The sequence below is a fragment of the Spermophilus citellus genome (assembly GCF_964194105.1).
Source record: "Spermophilus citellus genome assembly, chromosome: 1".
In the NCBI taxonomy this organism is placed as follows: Eukaryota; Metazoa; Chordata; class Mammalia; order Rodentia; family Sciuridae; genus Spermophilus; species Spermophilus citellus.
Window position 1 is genome coordinate 129,454,327 of NC_138182.1, and position 12,456 is coordinate 129,466,782.

The window sequence follows — 12,456 nt, forward strand, 5'->3', positions numbered from 1 at the left end:
GAGAGAAGCCAATTAAATTAACATAAAGCATAAACAGAACAAGTTTGACAAACTTGGATCTAATACAAATGACCTGCAGAAGGGGCAGAAAAGTGCAATTTTTGAGCTAATGAATATAAAAGAGAGTTCCTTGAATTGTGTAGGAAGAGGGTAGAAAAACAACAAGAACAGGTAGAGAACGTCTCATATGTTATTTTTCCTAAATAAAATTTATAGAAGAAAATATTCCTTGGGTGCATATTTCAGTCACATAGCCTAATCAGATTTGGATTTTAGGATATGTTGTCTAGAACATTGTAAAGGGTAAATTTGACTCAGGGTAAGTCTATATGCAAATGATTTGTTTCAATTGATTTCTAAAAAACATAACATAGAAGACTTTGGAACTCTGGAATATAATTATTAATGGTCAAATCATATATTTAATTTTTCTGTGTCTAAATTGCCTTGTATGTGAAATGGGGATATGAGTCATAGCTATTTGCTTATCCGTGTCATACACGTAATGTATACAATACATGCCAACTATTATTATTCTATGATTATCTTTATTTTAACTGTGAATTCAAAAGAGCCATGCAGTTTTGGAAAAGATAGATGACAAATGAAATGTCTATAAATTGTGTTTTACAATATTATATATGTTTATTCAATTTTTCATTTTCTGGTGTAGAAACTGAGTTATTTTTTAAATGTTGAGTGTATTTCTTTTATTCCTAACTCAGGTTTCTACTTTCACATAAAAGTGACTTTTTTAGGAGCTGGAGTTGTGGCTCAGTGGTAGATTGCTTGCCTAGCATGTATGAGGCACTGGGTTCAATTCTCAGCACCCCATATAAATAAATGAAAAAAATAAAGTCCCATATGTCTAAAAAAAATTTTAAAGTGACTTTTTAAAAAGAAAAACTAAAATTTAATATTTGTGTATATATAATATATATATATATTATATATATATAATACTATATGACTTCAATGCTTTATTGAATTTCAATCATTCATGGTACAGTGAGCATGTGTAACCCAGCTAGGAAGTTATTTAAATGATACAGTTTAAATTAATTTCAAAGTAAATATCTGAAAATTGAAGACAAATATAGACTCTGGTTTTTTAAATGGCTATGTAAAATCTGTGTTAAGTTATTACATATATATAATTTGATGTTAGAATATTATACTTGGAAAATTCTGATATGGTATGTAGAATAGATTGACAATAGATTTTTTTTTCTAGATTTTGTATCAGTTTGTTAGAGCTGTCATAACAGGATACCACAGAGTGTGTGGCCAAATAAGAAAAATGTGTTTTCTCTCAGCCGTAGAGGCAGGAAGTTCAAGAGTCAGGTGCCAGCAGGTTGGTTTCCCTGGCCATCTCTCCGTGGCTTGCACATGCCTACCACACTGCTGCCCCTTCACTGGCCCTTCTGAAGGCTGTGTGGCCTAATCTCTTCTTAGACGGACACCGGTTGAATTAATGACATCCCATTCTAACAGCTCGTTTTAATTTAATTACTGTTCTTTAAAACCCTGTCTCCAAATACGGTCACATTATGAGGTACAGAGGGTTAGGGCTTCCACGTATGAAACGTAAAGGACACAATTCAGTCCATAACCGTCTTCTTTAAAATTATTGTAAGCCATAAAATGTCACATATCTTCACAATTTACTGTAATGTAAAACTGGCAATTTGCTCCTTGTCCCCCTTTACTGTTCCTGCCCTTCAAGAAATATGACTTTGCTTAGAAAAATGAATCGGTGAAATCTATTTCCATCCAGGTACCTTAAATAACCCAGAAAAAGTCTTTAGAACAAGCTCATGAATCATGTTCTCAACTTTACTTATGTCAAATTCCATTTGGGGACCCTTTCTTCCTGAATTTGGTTAATTATCCATGTACCATCTGACAATTCAAAACTTCAACTTCTCGGCCACACTAGTGCCTGCATTTCAGGGGTACAGCATTTTAATACTACTGTGGAAACTGGATAAATTGTCATACTATTAAAAAGTAAGGGTAGGGAAGATGTCAGAACCATCTCAAGGCTGTATGTAATTTAATGTGAGCTTCAGCTCTCCTTGTTTTAATGATTTTACCTTGTCTTCTTTCTAACATATCTCCTCTTTACATATCTCTTCTTTTCGCCCTTTTCTTTCACTATCTCCATGGTTTATTTATAGAGAATGGTTGAGAATACCGTGGGTGAGAAAAGGGGGCAAGGAAGACAATTAGCTATAATCCTCTCTCCTGAGGATCTCCAAATTTTTTTTTAATTTTCTATCTTCACTGATAAAATTAACATATCTGTAAAATATGGCCTTTTATCAGAAATGTCTCATGTATGTAAGATGGAGAAAAGAAAAAAAAATAGAACACATAGGGCTGGGGATGTGGCTCAAGCGGTAGCGTGCTCGCCTGGCATGCGTGCGGCCCGGGTTCGATCCTCAGCACCACATACCAACAAAGATGTTGTGTCCACCGAGAACTAAAAAATAAATATTAAAAAAAATTCTCTCTCTCTCTCTCTCTCTCTCTCTCTCTCTCCTCTCTCCTCTCTCTCCTCTCTCACTCTCTCTTTAAAAAAAAAAAAAAAAGAAAAAAAGAAAAAAAAAAAAAGAAAAAAAAAAATAGAACACATAGAAATAAGTTAGAAGTCTGTTGAGTATTGAATTATATTAGATTCTATGTATGGGGAGTAAAACCTCAAAGAAGCAAGAAATTAAACAGCAAATCACTGAAGGTTCCCTGGTGCAGGAAGGAGCTGGGGGCGGGGGGAGTCCTTAAGGACAGGTATGATTTGGACAGATTGAAGTTTGATAAACGGGACTTTGTCATAGCCTGAGCAGAGGCTTTGCAAGGAAGATTAGCATATGCTTGAGTATGGTGATAACTGCTGGAAATCAGTGTCGGGCTCAGTGCTTTTTCTATACGTCATGAGGATTGGCATGTTCGCTGGACATTGAGAAATTTTGAAAACAGAATGAACTACCAATCTTTCTATCTCTAACTTTGTTTTTGCTTTGCCCCACAGGGTTTTATCATACCTAAGGGAATAGTTTGAAGGAGAGAGCAGTGGAGAGGAGAAGTAACAATGTGCAGCTGATTTGACAGTATGAGTGTAGAACTATTTTGGGGGGGGGGCAGATCTGAGAGGCAGGAAGAAGGTTCTGGAGCGATGTGGGCTAGAAGTTTCCTAAGAGTCAATTGTGGGATTGGTCCACACAACAAGTTTAGGAATAGGGAAATGCAGTTAGGAATAGCTGAAATGCAGTTTGAAGAAATATAGGTATACATTTTTCCTCTTCAGGACATCTGTTTCAAAAACTAATTATTCATTGATCCTCTGGAGCCAGAATGCTGGGATCCTGTTCACTCAGGCACTGTGGGGTCTTAATTCTACTTAATCAGTCACTTGCCTTCTCTGTACTTCAGTTCTCAGCCATAAGAAGGAAATAATGCAGAATGTCCATCAAAAGTATTATGCGGGGTTATTTGGAGATTTAAATGTGGCAAGTAAGACAATGCTGGGGAGTTGAACACTACCACTACTCTATTCCCAATGCTACAGCTTCAGGAGGATGCCATCAAGGGGAGTAGGGAGAGAGAAGGTGGCATGATGGTTACAAGTACTATGATTATAAATAGGGGCTGAGATACAGGACATTAAAGTGGGGACCCTGCTTCCTGACTCCTGACTGTAGTTAAGAAGGTCCATCTGCCTATGAGCATAATGAAAGGCAGCATTTTCAATCACAATGGAATAAAATAATGCAAAATCTAGGAAGTCTGAGTTAAATGGAATCTTTGAGATCATTTAATAGGATTTTCCTCCTTTTGTAATAATACTGTCTATGTCACCCCTAAGAAATGGTCACATAACCTTTTCCTCAATCCTCCAAACATCTGTTTCCTCCTCTGTCAATCAGGGACTGTTTCACTTGTCAATGCTTGGCCTGCTGCCTGGAGTAAGGTCAGCCCTAGAGGTACCACTACCACTGCTTCTATTCTGTTTACTAAAAAAGAAGTAAGTTTTATTTCTTTTTCTACTGAAAAGATATTGTGTCTCCCTGGAGAATAAAATGTGTTATGTTATTTTCTTAGTAAGTTTCTTACTTTCAAGAAGAAAATATGGATTGTTTATGAGAGACAAGCTAGTTTCTCCAAGCACTGAGCCAATAGGTTTCATGGGAATGCATCTCTGAAATTGTAAACACTCTCGAGGAGCACATGATGTTCCCTTTGCTGTTCCCAGTGAGCCTGATAGAGTTCACTCCCCTTGCTCTGTGTGTGGGTTGCCTAAGTGCCTGGAAGAAAGCCTGTAACTTTTTCCTACATAATTCCCATTAGATTTCAGCTCATCTTCCAGTGACACTAAAATTCCATAAACAAATATGGAGGGTGCAAGAGCTGCTTCTGCCATTACTAGTAGCAGGCTTCCTATGGATGCATGCCTAGCGCAGGGTACGTGTTCAAACATATAAAATGAAACATGGAATATTCAAAACAAATACATTTTTTTCATTACCCACAGCAGGGTTTCTCAATCTTCTATTCTTCATTGTCCCTCTGAGAAGGTTTTGTAGACTTTTTTCTAGTCACCACCTCCCTCCCCATGTGAAATAGAAACATCACAGACATACTGTAGATTTAGTATTGCTATGTGCATACCAATACTTTAAACATAAAAAGAGCAAGAAAGTATAAGGGTCTCACTAACAACAGCAATATAAAGAATTAATTATTGACCCTTGGGGATGATATCGCCAGGATTGAATATATTCCCTAGAAATTCCTCAGATGTCTCCCAAAATAACACATTCATTATTGAAAGTAGGGGGGACCACCTAAAGTGGAAGCAGAAGACCGATTCTTTTGATGACATCAATTTCAGTTAGGCTTATGATTAGATAGCAAATTTGCAGAGATAAGCAAAAATTGGTGTTAAGGTAGTTTAAAATTTTGTATAAAAATTGTCATATAAAAATATTTTTCTTAGTTTAAGTTAACTGAACAGCATAGTGTCAAAACTAATGACAAATTAAAGCCAATATAGGTAATCTTTCTCATCTACTAGACCATCTTTATGGGATATCAATTTTTTAATGTTAAATTTTAATGTTAAATATTAATGTAATGTAGTAATACATGCTTTTAAAAAAGAAAAAAAAGTTACAAATAAAGTTACACTATCCTTTGACCATTACTCTTTTTTGATCCCCTCAAACTTTTCAAGATAAATGCTATTACTACCTAATGTATTTCCATACCTCTTCATTTTTTCTTTTTGACACTTACTATAAATAAACACACATATACCAATGTTCGTACATGTAGGGATAATTTTTTTTTAAATGCTGATTTTATAACCTATTCTAAAACTACCAAAACTTATTAACTACTTTCTTCTATTCATGGACATTCCAATTAAGAGCTTCAAGTTATATCAGAGTCCTGGAGAACCTTAATACCTAATCCAATGGTTCATGACTATGTATAAGGAGGATTTCTGAATTTCTATGGAAGGATGAGATTACGCAAAATTCCTGAGCACTAAAAGTAGGTGGTGATCATTTCCTATTGACAGCGCTCCCTGGCCACCATGCCATGCAGCCAGCCCTTTGGTTCTAGCCCAAAAACAGCAGGGGATTTGTAAAGCAGGGACCCAGTGGGCTGAAGCACAGGCAGCAAGCACAGACTGCCTTGTGGAGCCTGCCAGACCAGTGTGGGTTTAAGGTGCAGGGGGCCAGCCCCAGGTAAGCCAGGACAAGTCTACCTGTTACCTACTGCAGCCCAGCCTACAGACCCACAGATGATTCAGAAGCCAGCTCAAGTAGTGCTCCAGGCAGAGGTGCAGTTTCTAATGAACCCCCTAATGAACATGTGCAATTCAATCCCTTCAATCTCCACTTGGGATGCTGAGATAAAATGGAAATAAGATATACCTGAGTGAGATTCAGGACTAACCAACAGTGTTAGTACTTTTCCAAACCCTAATTATCATAATTTTGGACCAAAAGCACTGGTACTTTTTTAAAACCCTGATTGGACCAAGAGCGTTGGCTTCAGGAGCTATATAAACACCTAGAATATCACTCAAACCTCTCTTGGGTCCCCTCTGCTGGAATTCTGTTTCTATGCATATGTAAATAAATCCTGTGCTTACAATCACTCACCCTGATCTGTGGTTTTCATCTCTTTGAATTCAAGACACTGAGAACCCAGAAAGAAGATGAAATGGATGCTGAGCTTCTAGGGTCTACTGCAGCACTGGAGGACACAGCACACCATATAGAGCTGCAACACTTCTCAGCTGCAGAGCCCTGCAAACTTACACAGACCCCACCCAACAGCAGAAACAGAGAAAGTCCAGTCCCACAAGCCAGCAGAGAATCAAGTATCATCTCAAAACTCCAGTTCCACTAGGATAAGCTGCCTTCATTCCTGTTTTCTGAAAACCCTATTTATGTTTGCAAATGCCTTCATGGAACAGGCATTTCTATTGTTCCAACTCTGTGCCTGGCATGATTCTAGGTTCTTTACAAATATCAATCTTAATAGCCATCCTCAGTTTTATTCATATTTTAGAAATTAAGAAAGTGATACTATCATTCATAGATTACCTAACTCCTCAAGAGGACTGAATCAATGCAGGCAGAGCCAGGATTTGAACCAGGCTGGTGACCCCAGAGTCTGTACTGCTACTCAGAAGTTATACTTTCCTGATGTACCAATAAGCAAAGCTCATCTCTTTATTAAGACATAAATGAAAATCAAATGCAACCAAAGAACACAACCCCATAATTAAGCAAAGATACAGCCAAATTTGTGTGTCATCATTTTCACTGTACTTTCTTAGATGCTGTGAAATTCTGTAAAATAACATATGTGTCTTTCCAGTTTTAGTCACATTTTATATTTAATCTTTAATGGTGAAGATGTGTGATTTTTTTTCAAATCAAATCCAGTGAGTTATAGCTTAAGCAAATAATATGAATGTTGGTTCAAAAATATGCCAAGGAGTAGAATTATTGCCTGAAGTTTACAGTAATTCATTTATTGATGTATAATGTTCAGACAGGTATGTCATGGTGATAAGATAAACTGAAAATGAATCCTAACAAAGGTAGTAGCCAGGGTAGTCAGTATTTCTACATTAAAACAAAATCTTTGGCAAGCTCTTTATTTAAGATGAAACAGAAAGAGAAATGGGAAGCTTATATATTAATTTAAATGTGTGATACAATTTAACTTTGATCTCAGAGAAGCACACAATTCAACAGGTTTCTACCAAAGACATGCGTGTATTTCCTTGAGCTGAGATTTATGCTATAACCCTACTAATGGCAAATATTCTATCAGAAGAAGGGAGAAAACTTTTCAATGCCTTTTGGAATATTTTAACTCTATGGTAGAATATAATGAATGTTCTATATTACCTTTAATTGAAACATATATTTTAGTAGTAAAATTCATAAATCACAAGTGCAGAAAAAAAGAACATGGAATCATAAATTTGACACATTTTGCATTAAAATAGATACATCAACTATTAAAATAAATGTATCTCTTACTGAGAAAATAGATCAAAATCAAATCTAATAGTTCACTTACCAAATCAGACATCCACTATTGAATCATTACTTATTGAATACTGAAGAAGATACATCATCTATCAAATCAAATACCTTCCCCCAGTAAATCAGTCCTACCATCTGATTCAAAACTGTCTTCTACTAAATCAAAAAACTTCCCAATAAATCAAAGCAATATTGCATCAAAGAATTTCATTTAAAGTAAATATAGTGCATCACCAGACAGCATATTTCATAGTAAAGGTATCATTTATTAGGAGAAAGATATGCTTTTGCCATCTAATTCTTTCAAATGTGTTCTTTTGATACTGTAAAGAATTATTCATTTATGCTTCTTTTTACTATGATTTCTAAAAACACATTTTCTAAGCAAATAATACCACAACAAAAAGAAAATGTTTGAATTGCTAAAATAAGTCTGTACTCTTAAATAGCTCCAGCATGTTAACATTGGATTAATTTCACCTTAATTTTTCTTTTATAAATTTAAATTTTATATTTGATTCATACATAATGATTATAAATATTTATGGGATAAAATGTGATGTTTTGATACATGCTCATTGTATAATGATCAAATCACAGTAATTAGCTTACCCATCACCTCAACCATTTATCATTTATTTATTTATTTATTTATTGTAATGAGAATATTCAAAATTCTCTCTTCTAGCTATTTTGGAAAATCCAATACATTATTATTAATATAGTCACCCAATTGTGCAATGAATCAGCATAAATTATTGCTTTTATTTAACTATGACTTTGTACCTACTAATCAGCCTCTCATCCGTTCTCCTCTTTCCCTCCCCAGCTTCTAGTAACTACTATCCTCCTCTCTACTGCTAGGTCAATTGTTTTAGATTTCACATGAGTAAGACATGTGACTTTTGTTTCTCTATCTGGCTTATTCCACTTATTGTAATGTCCTTCGTGTCTATCCATAACATCACAAATGATAGTGTTTCATTCTTTTTTATGGCTGCATAGTATTTTATCATTTCATCATGTACCACATTTGCTTTATTCATTCATCAACTGATAGATTCTCAGATTGATTGTCTATTTGGGCTATTGTGAATAATGCTGTTAATAAGCATGGGAGTGAAAATTTATCTTTGACAATACTGATTATCATTTCCTTTAGATATAGACCCAGTACTGGGACTACTGGATAATGTGGTAGCTCCATTTCGTTTTCTTTTGAGGACCATCCGAATCTACATCCTCAGCAAAGTACAAGAGGTTCCCTTTTTTTCCACATCCTTACCAGCACTTGTAACCTCTTGTATTTTTGATAATGGTCATTCTAGCTAGAGTGAGGTACAAACTATGATTGTTTTGTTGTTTTATTATTGGTAGTTTAATTATTTGGTGGGAAAGCACTGAGAAGTGGAAAGTCAGACTTCATTCATTCTGTTTTCATAAACACAGACAGACCATTTTAATGTCAACTTTGATTTTATGTAATTATCTTAACCTAATTATGGCTAGACAGTAGGACAGTTAAGAAATAGAGCAAGAATAGCTCTGTAATTCCAAAGTTTCCTAAAGAATTTAAGGAAATATTTTTTTTTCTAAATTTGTACTTACTCATGGTTTATTTTTTGTTTAGTTCTATACATTTCTTCAAAAACAATTTGACTATATTTATTTTAATTCAGAATAGTCTTTTTAATGGAGGAGATATTCTGTAAAACAGCCCATGGAACATTCTCCTCTAAATCATTATTATAACTAAATTAGTTTTTAACTTCTCAATATGAAAACTGGAAACAGTACACTGATTTGGTTATACCTAAGGAATTGGTACATGTATCCACTAAACTATCAACTACATAGATGTTGACACTTTTAAAAGTTAAATTCACTAATGTTACTAATATATTAGGATTGATTTCCCATAAAGCTGATATTCATAACTGGTAATATGTAGACAGATAATTCAAAGATTTTCAAACTATTCATTTGCTTTTATAGTGGGTTGAAGCTAAAATAATTGCCTACCGTTTCAATTAAGAAATTGTAATAGAATTTTGACAGTAGCTTTTGTCAAAAAGCTCAAATATCTGATAAACCTTAGTCCATCTGTCTTCCAGAAGAGCGCAGTGGGACACATCTGAAATCCCAGCAACCCTGGAGGCTGAGGCAGGAGAATTCCTCATTCAAGGTAAAAAGTTAGCTTTAGTAACTTGGGGAGGCCATAAGCAACTTAGACCCCATCTCAAAATGAAAATAAACAAATGGAAAGAGCTGGAGAGGTTCTTCCTGGACTCAACCCTCAATTAATTAAAAAAAAAAATTCTGGAGGTAAGAGGTGACCACTGTTTGGGGACAGGGAGGGCCTTTCTCTTCCTTGCAATCACAATCCTATTCACTTGCAAAATGTTTCCATTTGGAAGCTGAGTTGCTCACTAGCTTCTGGCATTGGCCAGTCTTACTTTTTTGTGTCACCTACCTGGTCCTTGGAAAACTGAATTTACAATCCCAGCTCTCAAGCCTAGCTCTCAGTATGTAATTTAAGTCTTCGTTATATGTTTAGCGTTTTTCTAAAACTGTATGGATATTAATGAGTTTTAAATCCACTTTTTGTGCCTTCAAGTATTTTTCTCTCTTGCTGAGGATGATAAAATACCTACAAGGGTTTGGAGAATAAAAAGCACATTGTAACATATTAATTGTACAGTGTGGGTAGCTTCTGCTGTCAGTAAACATAGACCACATATGGTTGGAACCTAACATGCTGAATTTGATAAGTGAAAGCAGGGGCGGGTGGAGAATAAATTAAGCAAAGTATAAACACTGAAAAATAGTGTAGTTTTAAGAATAAATAAGTTAGAAGAACAAATAAAAGTTAACCAGTTAAAAAAAAATTTAAAATTCTCGGGAATATGTGAGGTCTAATTATTAGAAAAGAAACTAAAGTTATATCAGAGGTAGAGAATGACTTGGAATTACAAATTTGAAATGCCATTATTTTGTTGCTGGAGAAAACAAAATTCTTAAGTCCATTCCCCATGGCCCACCTGTACCACTACCTCAATGACACACCCAATAATAATGTAAAAACTTTTGCTTTCTCACTAGAAATAGAGCTACTCCAGTGTTTCTTTTGAGATACCCTTGTCTGGTTAAGGCTGGAAAATAGATTGTAAGTCATTTATGAGTTAGTCAATATGACCAGCCCTCTCTTATTGCCAGCTATTTATAAAATGTGGTCCAAACATGTTTATTAGTGATCAGCAGTTTCTCATTATTGCTGTGTCTCTGTCAATATAAACATTGATTAATTGTAATTGCAGTGTTGCCCAGTGTGTATTGATTAGAATGTAAAGTAACAAGAATGGTACAAGAATGTCAAAAGGGAGGAACTGTTCCATACAACACTGGGAGGATATGCTGGTCTGCTCAAGGTGAGCACATGAGCTACTTCAGCTAGCAGAATGGAGAGAAGCTAGTCTTAGCCCACTCAGTTAAATATTGAAATAGATTCCTCAAAGAAAGTGTTGAACTGTCTAATAAACATATTGTAAATTTCTATTTTATATGGAATAAGTTACATAGGAAAAAATATAACACATTTCAAAAAGTTTCCTATTGACTCTGACATTAGATAATGTTTTCATTGTCTTTATTTTGAATAGACTATGATATAAGAGTAATGCATGTATCAGTTTTGGAACATTTTTCTAGGTAAATGAAAAGGCATTTTTGAAGACATAAATGTCAAATAGAAACCCCTTTATTCTCTAGAAATAATTACTTACAAATTACTTAAGGAGTAGTGTCACAGGTTGGAATATTTCTAGGAAATGAGTTTCTGAAAAATACGTGTTAAGGCCTCAACATCATTTCTATTATGTATCCAGTCAAATAATTCAGGCCTGTATGAGTGTTATGGTTTGAAAATATTTGCCACAATCTTGTGTTGAAAACCTCACCTCCAATCCAACCCTGTGGGTGGTTGGGCCTAATGAGGGGCCATTAGACTCTGTGGTCTCTGTTCTTATGAGCAGATCAATGCTCAGAGCAGGCGGGGGGGTTTGGGGATCAGAGAAGTTTGTTCCCAAGAAAGGACAAGTTTAGTTGCCTTTCATATCTCCTCCCCATGTGGTGCTTTTTTTCCATGTTATGTAAGGAGGGATCATCAGATATTTGTACCTTGATCTTGGACATCCCTGCCTCAGGAATAGGAGCTAATATATTAATGTTTACACAAATTACTCAGTCTGTGGTTTTTTGCTTCAATAGCACAAAATGAACTAATATTTTGAACCACATTCAAAATATTCCCCTCAACTGGTAGACTATGAAGACAAAGGAAGACCCTGTCTTTACTCTCATGGAGCTTCCAGATCCCCCACAAAGGAATAACAGACACACAAATATAAATACACAAAACAAGAGAGGGACATAGCCAAAGGGTATTGAAAATTTCCAGAGTAGGGAGAATTTACAGCTTACAAGGGGTGCGGTGGGGACACAGCTTCTTGGAAAAATGTCATTTGAGTCTGAAACAGAAGAACGAATAACATTTTTTTTAATGGTAGTTTCTGTGAAAGAAGGGATTTCTGAAAGAGGAAATAGTTCTCATGGACACTTAGGGATGGGCTAGCAATGGGCATCAGGATTGAAAATGCCTAATATAAATGTATGTCATGGCACAGGGAGCTTTCAAATTGAAAATTGAAAATCTCAAATATCTAAACAAAAACATCAATAACAACTTAATTTGTCAGGCAGATCAGTATGAAACTGAAGCCAGAACTCTTGACTTGTATATTGAGGCACACCCACTATTTCCAGGATCTTCTGGAGGCTGCTGTGGAGGACCCTTTACACACCTTTATAGTACTTAGTGAGT